General features: G+C 44.1%; 1 non-coding gene across 1 annotated transcript; it reads left to right on the top strand.

Annotated features, from left to right (window-relative positions):
• The first annotated feature begins 12,976 nt into the window (after positions 1-12,976).
• Positions 12,977-13,109, top strand: LOC123457867. The gene has a single exon (XR_006635226.1). It is a non-coding gene; the product is annotated as a small nucleolar RNA SNORA29 (small nucleolar RNA).
• The last annotated feature ends 1,046 nt before the right edge of the window (positions 13,110-14,155 follow it).

Here is a 14,155-nt window from a genome sequence, read left to right as displayed (position 1 = left end):
CTGTCAATTGCCCTCAAATCAATAAATAAAAATTAAAAAAAAAAAAAACATAAAACAACAGAAAGGTTATTCTTTTTGTGAGAATTTATCTTTAGTTGCCACAATCCTTTCATCAATTTGAAGTTTTGCTATTTCTTTGCTTTTGTGTGGGGTGTGTGCATGAGTGTGTGCAGATGTGTGTGTCCCACGTGCACGCGTGTGGAGGCCAGAGGAAACCATCCAGTGGCCTCCCTGTCACTCTTCTGCCTTATTTCCTTGAGGCAGAGTCACTTGTTGAACCTGGAGCTCACCATTTTTCCAGTCAGACTGGCTGACCACTGAGTCCCATGCAAGGTCACACCCAGCTTCTTTTTCAAAAAAATAACCCCAATATTTTATGTTTATTTGTTTATTTATTTATTTGACAGGGAAATAGAAAGGGGGGAGGGAGAGAGAGAGAATGGGTGTACCAGGGTCTCCAGCCACTGCAAACGAACTCCAGATGTGTGCAACCCCTTGGGCATCTGGCTAACGTGGGTCCTAGGGAATCGAACCTGGGTCCTTTGGCTTTGCAGAAATTGCCTTAACCGCTAAGCCATCCCTCCAGCCCCACACCCAGCTTCTTATATGGGTGCTAAGGATTAAACTCAAGTCCTCAGACTTGTGCAGCAAGGGCTCTTACACTCTGAGCCATCGCCACAGCTCCCCCCTGTTTTGTGACAAGAGTTTACTATGTATTCCAGGCTGGCCTCAAACTCACAGCAATCCTCCTGCCTCAGCCACTGGGTACAAAACTCTAAATCAATGAAAAATCCAAATTTCTGTTTCTCTCTAAAGATTTTGGTAATCAAGAAAAATAATATGCCAGGCGTGGTGGCACATACCTTTAATCCCAGCACTTGGGAGGCAGAGGTAACAGGTTCACTGAGTTCAAGGCCAGCCTGAGACTCCACAGTAAATCCCAGGTCAACCTGGACTAGAGTGAAACCTAACCTTGAAAAACCAAAATAATAATAATAACAATAATAATAATAATATACTATATTATATATAAATTTGAAAACAATGTTGGGGCTGGAGAGATTGCTTAGTGGTTAAGATGCTTGCTTGCCTGTGAAGCCTAAGGACCCAGGTTCAATTCCCGAGAACCCAGATAAGCCAGATGCACATGGTGGCAGATGCATCTGGAGATCGTTTGCAGTGACTGGAGGCCCTGGTGTGCCCATTCTCTCTCTCTCTCTCTTTCTCTCTAATAAAGAAAGGAAGAAAGAAAGAAAGAAAGAAAGAAAGAAAGAAAGAAAGAAAGAAAGAAAGAAAGAAAGAAAGAGAGGTATTACTGAAGCTGGGGGTACAGTTCAGTGGAAGAGTAATTTCATAGCATGTGCATAGCATGAAGCCCTGGGTTCAATTCTCAATATTACAAAGAAAGAAAGAAAGAGAGAAAGAGGAAAGAAGGAAGGGAGGGAGGGAGAGAGAGGGAGGGAAAGAAGAAAGAAAGGAAGAAAGAAGGGTACTAGGGAGATGGATTTTTAGTTAAGGGCAATTGCTCCACAAGCCAGCAAACTGGAGTTCATCATATTCCCAACATTCACATAAAGTCAGATGCAAAAGTTGTGCATCTGGGGCTGGGAGATAGTTCAGTGGTTAAAATGCATTTGCCTGCAAAGCTTGATGGCCTGGGATTGATCCCTAGTACTCACATAAAGCCAGATACACAAAGTGGTACATGCATCTGGAGTTAGTTTGCAGTGTTAAGAGGCTATGGTATACCCATTCTCCCCCTCCCACCTGGCAAATAAATAAGTATATATAGTTTTGTTTTTTCTTTTCTTTCTTTCATTCTTTTTTTCTTTTAAGGCAGAGTCTCCCTCTAGCCCAAGCTGACCTGGAATTCACTCTGTAGTCCCAGGCTGGTCTTGAACCCATGATGATCCTGAGTGCTTGGATTAAAGCTGTGTGCCACCACATGCAGCAAATATATATTTATTTAAAAGTTGTGCATCTATAATCCCAATGCACATACAAGCAATGGGAGGCAGAGTCAAAAGACCCTTGAAACTCACAAGGCAAATAGTCTGGCCTTCCCAGTGGGAAAACAGAAGGAGAGGACCAACAGGTTTGTCTTTTGTTGTTGCTGTTGTCTGTTTTTCAAGGCAGGGTCTCACTCCAGCCCAGGCTGACCTGGAATTCACTATGTAGATTCAGAGTAGCCTTGTACTCACAGTGATCCTCCTACCTCTGCCTCCCAAGTGCTGGGATGAAAGGCGTTTGCCACCATGCCTGGCTAAGATTTATTTATTTATTTATTTATTTATGAGAGAAAATGGGCACATCAGGGGCTCCAGCCACTGCAAATGGTCTACAGACACACACGCCACCATGTGCAGCTGGCTTATGTGGGTTATGGAGAATCAAACCTGGTCCTTAGGCTTCGCAGGCAAGTGCCTTAACTACTGAGCCATCTCTCCAGCCCAAGTTTGTCTTTTGACCTCCACGTGGCCTCCATGGCATGCATACATACCTAGGCACACACACCATCATATGCACATACATATGCCTACATAAAATAAAATTTATGAAAAAGAAAGAAAATATTGTATTATTGAACTAAAAGCACTGAATAGTCTCCAAATACTTGTCAGTTTATGTGTGTTAATAATGGTAATAAAATACAACATTTGGGCTGGAGAGATAGCTTAGTGGTTAAGGCACTTACCTGCAAAGCCAAAGGAACCAGGTTTGGTTCCCCGGTACCCACAAAAAGGCACTAGGTGGCACATGCATCTGGAATTCATTTACAGTGGCTAGAGGCCCTGACATGCCCATTCTCTCTTTCTCTCTCTCTCTCCTTCTCTGCCTCTCTATCCCTCCCTCTTTCTCATTCTTTCTCAAATAAATAAATAAAATACAATATTTTAAAAAATTCTAGCCAAAGGAAGGGTAGGATTGCTTACAATGCAGTCTTCCAGACACAAAATACCCTTGAGAGCTGGGGAAATGGCTTAGGAGTTAAAGTGTTTGCTGTGAAGCCAAAGGACCCCAGTTTGATTCCCCAGAACCCATGTAATCCAGATGCACAAGGGGGCGCATGCGTCTGGAGTTCATTTGCAGTGGCTAGAGGCCCTGGTGCGCCCATTCTACCTTTCTGCCTGTTCCTCTCTCTCAAATAAATAAATAAAATATTTTTCAAATGCCCTTATGGGGCTGGAGAGATGGTTTAGCAGTTAAGGCACTTGCCTGCAAAGCCAAAGGACCCAGGTTTGATTCCCCAGGACCCACATAAACCAGATGCACAAGGTGGCACATGCATCTGGGGTTTGTTTGCAGTGGCTGGGTGCCCTGGCATGCCCATTGTCTCTCTCTCTCTCTCTCTTCCTCTCTCTTTCTCTCACTCAAATAAATAAAAATAAAATATTTTTTTAAATTGTTTTAAAAAAATTCCCTTGATATCCAATACCTCACAATGTGTGGTACCACCTACACAAGACCATCATAATGGGAGAGAAAGATGATGACATCAAAATAAAAGAGAGGCTGATTGAGAGGGGATAGGGATATGATAGAGAGTGGATTTGGGAAGGGGAATGTGGGGAGGAGGGAAATATCATGGCTTATTATCTATAATTATGTTTTAATTATAATTAAGTTGGCAATAAAGAAGTTAAAAAATACATTTTCTGAGTATTCACTGTGTACCAGCCAACAATCTCCAAGTATTTTATGTGCATTAACTTAGATAACCTTAGCAGCTGTATTACCCAGCATCATATTTATCATCCTCATACTATAGATGCAGATACTGAGGAAAGCAGCTTGTTTATAGTAAAGAGCAAATAAACACACAAGAACAAACATAGTAAAGCAATTGATAAACCACTGAGCCGGGCTATGCTTTTGTCCTTGAATGCAGTTTGCTGCTGGCAGTAACCACTGTGTGTTCACCGTAGGTAGCAAACTGCCCATTGCCGAGACTCTCTCTCTCTCTCTCTCTCTCTTTCTCTCTCTGCCCCTTTCTGTGTCACTCTCAAATAAATAAAAATGAACAAAAACTTTAAAAAAAAAAAAAAGAAATACTATGATGGGGAGGTCATGAGCCCTAAGGGAGTAACACCTGCTGTTGTCTGGCTAAATGCATGTATTATGCTCACCAAACTGCCCTGTAAGCACTTTTCTTAATATTCATACCCATATATTAATGCTACTCTCACTTTTGGTTAGAGAAGCTTCTCTTCAGATGATGGTGACCTCTGGGATGAGTCAAAAGGCACCACAGTGCTGAGAAGAAGTGACAGAGGAGTGCTCAGCACTGAGACATCTCTATCACACCCTCCAAGGCTCGGAGTCCATTGCAGAAGAGGTAGGCAAAAGAATATAAGAGCCAACCAGACGTGATGGCACACACCTTTAATCCCAGCACTCGGAAGGCAGAGGTAGGAGGATCACCGTGAGTTCAAGGCCAGCCTGAGACTACATAGTGAACTCCAAGTCAGCCTGGGCTAGAATGAGGCCCTACCTCGAAAAACTAAAAAATATACTTTGTATCTCTCTCAACTAAATAAATAATATTTAAAATAAAATGTCTCCCAACTTGCCAAATTCTTCTAAATTTATATAAATTATATAAATTATAAATTTATATTACCAAAGCTTGATATCAATATAAATTGTCAGGGCTGGAGAGATGGCTCAGTGGTTAAATAACTTACCTACAAAGCCTAACAACCTGGGTTCCATTTTCCAGTACCCACGTAAAGCCAGAGGCACATGCTTCTGGAATTTGTTTACAGCAGCTGGAGGCCCTGGTGTGCACATTCTCTCTATCTCTTCCTGCTTGTAAATAAATAAAAATAATTGATAAATACAAACATTTAACTTTTCAAGCCTCTTTTCTCTCTGAGAGAATGATTTAGCCAAATAATTCAAAGTGAGACCTCTGTTCCCACCTCATGCAAGTGGTTGATTTTTATTTATTTATTTATTTTTATTTTATTTATTTATTTATTTATTTATTTATTTATTTTTTGGTTTGTAAAGCTAGGGTCTCGCTCTAGCCCAGGCTCACCTGGAATTCATTCTGTAATGTCAGACTGACCTCAAACTCATGGCTATGCCTCCTACCTCTGCCTCCCAAGTGCTGGGATTAAAGGCGTATACCACACCTGGATTATTTAAAAAAAAATTAAATTTATTAATTTGCAGGGAAAGAAAGTGAGAGCCTCTTGCTGCTGCAAACAAACTCCAGATACATGTGCCACCTTGTGCATTTGGCTTTATGTGGGTACTGGGGACTACTGGGCCATAAGGCTTTTTGAGCATGTGTCCTTGCCCTTTGAGCCATTTCCCCAGCCCTGGGGCTGATTGTTTTTATGTATGTACGTGTGCTATCTGAAAAGGTGAAATAGCAATTGGAAGACTGACTTGCTTTCCACCTTACATATTGCCTCCCAAGTGCTGGGATTAAAGGTCTGTGTTGGGCTGGAGAGATGGTTTAGCGGTTAAGCGCTTGCCTGTGAAGCCTAAGGACCCCGGTTCGAGGCTCGGTTCCCCAGGTCCCACGTTAGCCAGATGCACAAGGGAGCGCACACGTCTGGAGTTCGTTTGCAGAGGCTGGAAGCCCTGGCGCGCCCATTCTCTCTCTACCTCTATCTGTCTTTCTCTCTGTGTCTGTCACTCTCAAATAAATAAAATTTTAAAAAAAGGTCTGTGCTACCACACCTGACAAAAAATATTTTATTTACTTATTTCCTTACTTATTTGAGAGAAAGGCAGAAAGAGGTAGATAGAGGAGAGAGAACAGGCTCACCATGGCCTCCAGCTACTGCAAACGAACTCAAGATGCATGTACCACCTTGTGCATCTGGTTTACGTGGGTCCTGGGGAATCAAACCTGAGTCCTTTGGCTTTGCAGGCAAATACCTGAACCACTAACCCATCTCTCCAGCCCTGTACACAAGGTTTTTTCTGGGCGGGGGGGCTGAGGTAGGGTCTCACTGTAGCCCAGGCTGACCTGGAATTCACTCTGTAGTCTCAGGGTGGAACTCACAGAGATCCTCCTACCTCTGCCTTCCAAGTGCTGGGATTAAAGGCGTGCGCCATCACATCCGGTTTGTACACAAGTTTTTGTATATGTTTTCAGTTCTCAACATGTCCCTCTGAGGGGACTAGCTACACCATATGTAACTCTAGGTTTAGTTCTTTGAAGATCTGCCAAGCAAAGCTGTTTCCACAGCAGCTGCATGTTTTGCATTCCCACAGCACAAGGGTCCTGATTACTCTCAATCCTTGCCAACACTTGCTGCTCCTCCCCACCCCCTCCTATGTTAATTCTAGCCATTGGTGGGTGTGCGGTGGATCTCTCATTCTGGTTTTCATTTGCATTTCCCTAATGACTAAGGACGTTGAACTTTTTTTTTTTTTTTTTTTTTTTTTTTTTTTAATTTGAGGTAGGATCTCACTCTAGACCAGGCTGACCTGGAATTCACTAGTCTCAGATTGGCCTTGAACTCACAGCAATCCTCCTACCTCTGTTTCCCAAGAGCTGTGATTACATGTATGCACCACTTTATTTATTATTTTTTATTTTTATTTTTATTTTTGGTTTTTTGAGGTAGGGTTTCACTGTATCCCAGGCTGACCTGGAATTCACTATGTAGTCTCAGGCTGACCTCAAACTCACAGTGATCCTCCTACCTCCCAAATGCTGGAAATAAAGACATGGGCTGCCACACCCAACTTTAACAGGATCTTAATAGATATGTGGCCCTGGCTGGTCTAGGATCAATTTATTATGTAGACCAGGCTGGCTTTGCACTTGTGGCAATCCTCTTGTCTCTGCCTCCTGAGTATTGAGATTGCAAGCATGTACCATCATGCCCAACTTTTTGTTCATATATATATATATATGACCCTGATATATATATATATATATATATATATATATATATATATATATATGATACATATATGATATATGATATATATATAAGAATCATTTAATCCCACCACTTGGAAGACAGAGGTAGGAGTATCGCTGTGAGTTCAAAGTGACTCTCAGACTACATAGTGAATTCCAGGTCAGCCTTAAACCCTACCTAAACAAACAAACAAACAAAAAAAGCTAGCTAAGAAAACAAAATAAGGGCTAGAGAGATAGGTCAGTGGTTAAAGGTGCTTGTTTGCAAAGCCTAACAGCCTGAGTTCAATTCTCCAGGACCTGCATAAAGCCAGATGCATTTGGAGTTCATTTGCAGTGGCAAGAGGCCTTGGTGTACACAATCTCTCCCTCACCCTGTCTTTCTCTTTCTGCTTTTCTTTCTTCCTTCCTCCCTTCCTTCCTTCACTCTTCCCTTCCTCCCTCCTTCCCTCTCTCTCTTTCTTTCTTTCTTTATTTTTTTCTTTCTCTCATAGGGTCTCACTCTAGCCCAGGCTGACCTGGAATTCATTCTGTAGTCTCAGGGTAGCCTCAAATTCATGGTGATCCTCCTACATTGGTGTTTCAAGAGCTGGGATTAAAGGCATGCACCAACATATCAGGCTTCTCTTCCTTTCCTTACAAATAAATAAAAGTATTTTTCTAAAAATCACATTTTTTAAGAAACTTGGTAAAGTTTTTCATTGATATATTGAGAGAAGGGAATTAAAAAAAATTCACAGGCTTGACAGATGGCTTAGCAATTATGGCACTTGCCTGCAAAGCAAAAGGACCCAGGTTGAATTCCCCAGGACACACATAAGCCAGATACACAAGGTGACACATGTGTCTGGAGTTCATTTGCAGTGGCTGGATGCCCTGGTGCACCCATTCTCTCTCTCTCTCTGCCTCTTTCTCTCTCTCAAATAAATAAATAAATATAAATATAAATATTTTTTAAAATTCCCAACCAGAGCTTGGGGGTATAGCTCAGTGGCAGTACAATTCTTGCCTATCATCCTCAAAGTCCTGCATTCAATCTCCAACACCATTAAAAACAAATTTTACCTTTATAACTATAACCAAATCTTTTACTCCTCCTTCTCTGAGATAGGGTCTCATGTAGCCCAGACTGGTCTCAACCTTGACACGTAGCCAAGGATGATCTTGAACTTTTGCTCCTCCTGCCTCCATCCCCTAAGCGCTGGGATTATAGGTGTGTGCCACCACAGCCTGTTCGTGCGGTACTGGGGATTGAACCAAGGGCTTTGTGCACGTTAGGCAACTGCATTCCTAGCCCAAGTCACCAGACCTGGAGGCTGTGTCATCACTGAAGCAAGAGTCAAGACCAAGGCCTGAACAGAACTGTGGCCACGTTTTCTGCCCTGGGCAATGCTCGCTCTGCAGATGTTAGCAGGGCTGATGTGAAGGACAGGATTTGGAAAGCAGTGCCTCAGGCCTTCCCACAGGCGTGTGTTCATCAAATCGCTAACAGGGTTTACTGTAGGCAGTGTTTTCCTAACTTCCATAACCATAGGCCTTTGCTTTTCCTTTTTTAAGAAATATTTTAAGGGCTGGAGAGCTGACTTAGCAAAGGCATTTGCCTGCAAAGCCAAAGGACCCAGGCTCGATGCCCCCAGTTCCCACGTAAGCCAGAACAAGGTGGCACATGCATCTGGAGTTCATTCATAGCAGCTGAAGGCCTTGGCACACCCATTCTCTCCCTCTCTCTCTCTCTCTCCCTCTTTCTTTCCCAAATAAATAAATAATGGAAAAAAGTGAAATATTTTTAAAAATTATTGATTTATTTGAGAGAAAAGAATATATATACACATTTATGTGCATATATATGTAGAGAGAGAGAGAATGGGTGTGACAGGGCCTCCAGCCACTACAAACGAAATGCAGACACATATACCACATTGTGCAGCTGGTTTACGTGGGTCCTGGGGAATCAAACCTGGTCCTTTGGCTTTGCAGGCAAATGCCTTAACTGCTAAGCCTCCATAGACCTTTTATTTTATTTTATTGGTTTTTTTGAGGTAGGGCCTCGCTCTGGCCCAGGCTGGGATTAAAGGCATGCGCCACCATGCCTGGCTCATAGACCTTTCCTTAAGGAGCACCTGCCGGGACCGTGGTGACACACTTCGGTTGAGGATGCCCGAGGCATTCGGGGTGGTTAGCAGAGCACAGCCTTGGCAGCTCCGTCCTTGTCTGCTATGTGTAGGAGTCCCCGATTGCTTGTCTAGGGGGCTGCCAGCACTGCTCTCAGTGCCCTTGTCTCCTAAGCTTGCCCCGTTCACCCCGAGCTCTGAGTGCCACGCTCACCGTGGGGCATCCCGAGAGCGATGGCGTGTTTCCTAATGATTCCACCACTGGGAAGCTAAGGGGGCCTCCTTCGGCCCTTGCGGAGTGACATGTCCCGTTGGATCACCAGAGAGCATATTTGCATGCTGCAAGTTTTGCACAGCTCTGAGTAAACCTTGCTACCTCTAAGAAAGAGAGCAGGCGGCTTCCGTTCCCTTCCCATTAGAGGAAATGCAAGTCCTTTCAAATGGCGCCGGGCAAAATTTCCAAGCCAGCTTTGCTGGGCCTGCCTCCTGACACTCCCGCCCTTGCCTACAGTACCAGGGAGTTCCTGTGTTGCTGTGAGTGGGTGAGCTTGTGCTATTCTGGGTCTCTCGCCTCGCTGCCAACAGAGCAGGTGTTTCTCATGCACGCCAGAGCTGCCAGGATCCACGCTGCCTCCCCCTTTGTGCTGAACGCTTGGTCTGGGCTGTCTGGTGCAGCCAGAACTGGAAGAGGAGTTTCAGTTTTCCAGCCTTCGTCTCCCGTTGCATGAGAAGATGCAATCTGTAAGACACGTCCACAGTTTTCTTTGTCTTTCTAGGGGAGAGAGAATCTCTCATCTTTGCTTTCTTTTTTTTTTTTAATTTTATTTATTTATTTTTATTTACTTTTTGTTTATTTTTATTTATTTTAGAGTGACAGACAGAGAGAGACCTCCAGCCTCTGCAAACGAACTCCAGATGCGGGCGCCCCCTTGTGCATCTGGCTAACGTGGGTCCTGGGGAATCGAGCTTCAAACCGGGGTCCTTAGGCTTCACAGGCAAGCGCTTAACCGCTAAGCCATCTCTCCAGCCATCATCTTTGCTTTCTTTATATTTAAAGTAAAGAGCCAGGCCAATGGTACAAGCCCTAGGTACTAGATATTTGGGGATGCTGAGGCAGGAGGATCACTTGAGCTCAGGAGTTTGAGACTAGTCTGGGCACCATATGAGACCTGTCTTAAAAGGAGGAGAAGCTGGCTAGGAGCTTGGCCCAGTGGTAGAGTACTTGCCTAACACACAGAGGCCCTGAGTTCAATTCTCAGTACTATGAAAACAAAAAAAGAACAAATGAAGCTGGGCATGGTGGCACACATCTTTAATCCCAGCATTCAGGAAGTAGAGGTAGGAGGATTGATGTGAGTTCAAGGACAGCCTGAGACTGTATTAGTGAATTACAGGTCAGCCTGGGCTCAAGTGAGACCCTACCTTGAAAAAAACAAAAACAAACAAACAAAAATCTACACAGGTATTTTAGGGATCGTATCATTATAAATGGCATTTGAATGACCTTTTAGAGTTTGCAAAGCACTTTAGCTTAGTATCTTATTTGGCCCTGACAATAATCTCATAAAGTAGGTACCCAGGGAGATTGGGGTTTAAGAGGGCAAAATAGGATTAGGGGTATTGCTCAGGGGTGGAGTGCTTGCCTGGTATACATGTTTCCAGAACCCCAAAAGAGAGTAAACAAGACAAAAATCTAATCCCAGGACTCAGGAAGTAGATGCAGGAGGATCCGGAGTTTTCTCAGTTACATAGCAAGTTTGAGGCCAGCCTCCAAACAACACAAAACAAAAAGGATATGGCAAAGTCAAAGCCAACACACAGGTTTGTTCCAATGGCCTCTGCTATGGAGACAGAAAAGAGAAACTGGTCTAGATCTACAGAGTCAAAGAGAACAGAAAAAGATGTAATGGTGAATGGCAGGTGGCCATACATTTTGTGGCTAGGGAAATCAGATAAAGGGCATGGATTTTTTTTGTTTTGTTTTGTTTTTCGAGGTAGGGTCTAGCTCAGGCTGACCTGGAATTCACTATATAGTCTCAGGTGGCCTCGAACTCACAGCGATCCTACCTCTGCTTCCCAAGTGCTGGGATTAAAGGGGTGCGCCACCACGCCCTGGGTGTGGATTTGAAGAAGGAGGGTTTGCAGTACCAGGTTAGATGAGAGTACTAATGCGCTCTGGGGACCCTGGAGAGGGCCTGGGAGGGACCAGCTTCTGCTGAGTGGGGCAGGAAAGGGGGAACGGGTTTGAAGCCTGCCTGAGTTTTTCCAGAGTATCCTTTCCTCTTCTCTATCTAGCGGATGAAAACTCCTACCCCATCCCTCACTCCTGGAGTCCAGAAGTTTCTGGAGCAGTTGACTAGATAGGTCAGCACTCAGTGATGGCTAACATTCTGGAAGCTGACAGCAGCAAGGAGTTATGTGGAAGTGTATCCCAAGCCATCCCCACTGCTTCCAGAGGGCAGACACGCAGGTGGTTCATCTCTCGCTTGCTCTCAGGGAGGACAATGAACCCTCCTCGAAGAATTGTTTCACTGAAGGACAGACTAGGAGACTCACACCTGTACCCTCAACACTCTGGGGGAGGAAGATCTCCATGAGTTTGAGGCCAGCCAGGTGTGGTGGCCCATGCCTTTAGTCACAGCACTCGGGAGGCAGAGGTAGAGGGATCACTGAGTTCAAGGGCACCCTAAGACTACATAGTGAATTCCAGGTTAGCCTATTTGAGACTCTGTCTCAGAAAACTAAAACAAACAAACAAAAAAAAAGTACAAGTGATATTTTCACAAAATTTCAGATAAAGTGACTACACAGTGTCTTCATACCACCTTCATCTTTCAGACATTTTATTCTTTTGCCAAGATGATCTCCCCTGTCATAGGCTTTTTTTAAAAAAATTTTATTTATTTATTTATTTGAGAGCGACAGACACAGAGAGAAAGACAGATAGAGGGAGAGAGAAAGAATGGGCGCGCCAGGGCTTCCAGTCTCTGCAAACAAACTCCAGACGTGTGCGCCCCCTTGTGCATCTGGCTAACGTGGGACCTGGGGAACCGAGCCTCGAACCGGGGTCCTTAGGCTTCACAGGCAAGCGCTTAACCGCTAAGCCATCTCTCCAGCCCCTGTCATAGGCTTTTGACTAGGTTTTCAGTATCAGGCATGTATTCCCTCCTGTGGAGTGGGCCTCCAGTCCAATTAGAAAGCAATTGGTTTCCTGCACAACAGATATGCCACTATTATACCCATTGGATCATTTGTCCTGGTTGGCCAAACTTAAGACTTGTAGCGTCCACTGTTTTCACCACTGATGACTTCTGTCTCCCACAGGGCTGCATGCAGCGTAGGTTTTTCCAGTTTTCTGTCAGCTGGTCTACAGGGAGGAGGTTTGCAACTCAGCTCCAGCTTGATTTCTCAGTGACCTTGCAGCCCATGCATGTGGAGTGTTCTTAAATATGGGACCTTTTTTTTTTTTTTTAAGTAGGGTTTCATTGTAGCCCAGGCTGACCTGGAATCCACTATGTAGTCTCAGGGTGGCCCTGAACTCACAGTGATCCTCCTATCTCTGCCTCCCTAGTACTGCATGCCTTTAATCCCAACATTCGGGAGGCAGAGGTAGAAGGATCGCTGTGAATTTGAGGCCATCCTAAAACAACATAGTGAATTTCAGGTCATCCTGGGCTAGAGCCAGACCCTACCTTGAGAACCCCCCCCCCCCCAAAAAAAAAGAAAGAAAGAAAGAAAGGAAAACAGGACACATCACTGGCAAGTTTATTTATTTATTTATTTTTGCTACCAGAGCTATAGCTATAAATAAGGTGTACTATAGCCAGATGTGGTAACATGCTTTAATCTCAGCACCTGGGAGGCTAAGTTAGGATGATCTCCATGAGTTTAAAGCCAGTCGAGGCTATAGAGTGGGTTTTAGGTTATCTGGGCTAAAGTGAGAACTTGTCTCAAAAAAAAAAGAAAAGGAAGATTCCCCATTTGACTGCCACATTTTCTCCTAACAGAATTTAGTGGCTACGCTTGTAGGATAGGTTAAAGGTGCCATGATATGAACTGAAGAGGGAGGGTTTTTCAATGTCCATTAACTAGCTGAACAGAAATATAAAGTCAGTAAATAAATACTTATAATCCAAAATAAAAAAAAAAAGAAGAAGAAGTGAGAGTGAAAGGAAGGGTAGAAGTTCTTTGCAATATTGTCTTCCAGGTTCAAAAATGGTCACAGTGGTTGGGCGTGGTGGCACACGCCTTTAATCCCAGCACTCAGGAGGCAGAGGTAGGAGGATCGCTGTGAGTTCTGTGAGGTCGAGGCCAGCCTGAGACTGCATAGTGCGTTCCAGGTCAGCCTGGGCTAGAGTGGGACCCTACCTTGGGGGAAAAAAAAAACAAGGCAGATATAGTATTCAGGACTTCACAATATCTGATACTACTTTCATAAAACCCATATCTAGCATCTTTTTTAAAAAATTTATTTTTTATGTATTTATTTGAGAGTGACAGACAGAAAGAGGGAGAAAGAGAGAGAGACAGAAACACCAGGGTCACCAGCCACTGCAAACAAACTCCAGATGCATGCACCACCATCCATGTTCATCTGGTTTATGTGGGTCCTGGGGAATTAAGCCTCGAACCGGGGTCCTTAGGCTTCACAGGCAAGCACTTGACCGCTAAGTCATCTCTCCAACCCCCAATCTAGCATCTTAACCCAAGTTTGTTATCTGACAGCCCTGGAGGTCAGATGTCCTTTCCCTAGGCTAAATCCATGGTATTGTAACACTAGAGTGTGTGTGTGTGTGTGTGTGTGTGTGTGTGTGTTTAATTTTGCGTTGCTTTTGTCTTTTGTAATGCTGGAAGTTAAACTTAAACTCAGAGCCACACTCATGCTAGGTAAGCTCTGCCCCGTGCTTCATCTCCAGCCCCAGGCTCTGTCTTCCTTTGGAGACTACAGGAAGAATCTGCTGTCTTGCAGCTTCCAACTTCTAAAAGCTGGTTGGCACACAGCTTCCTTCCTCCGTGTTCAAAACCAGCAATGATGCACTGAACCTTTCTCGTTTTGTACCCTTGACCTTTCTTCTATGGTCTCATCTCTTCCTCTGATCACAGCCAGGAAAGGTTCTCTGTTGTTTGGGGTTATATTTCTTGGACATCTTTA

This window comes from Jaculus jaculus, chromosome 1 (genome assembly GCF_020740685.1).
Source record: "Jaculus jaculus isolate mJacJac1 chromosome 1, mJacJac1.mat.Y.cur, whole genome shotgun sequence".
NCBI classification, from domain to species: domain Eukaryota; kingdom Metazoa; phylum Chordata; class Mammalia; order Rodentia; family Dipodidae; genus Jaculus; species Jaculus jaculus.
This window is presented reverse-complemented; position numbering and strand designations above follow the sequence as displayed.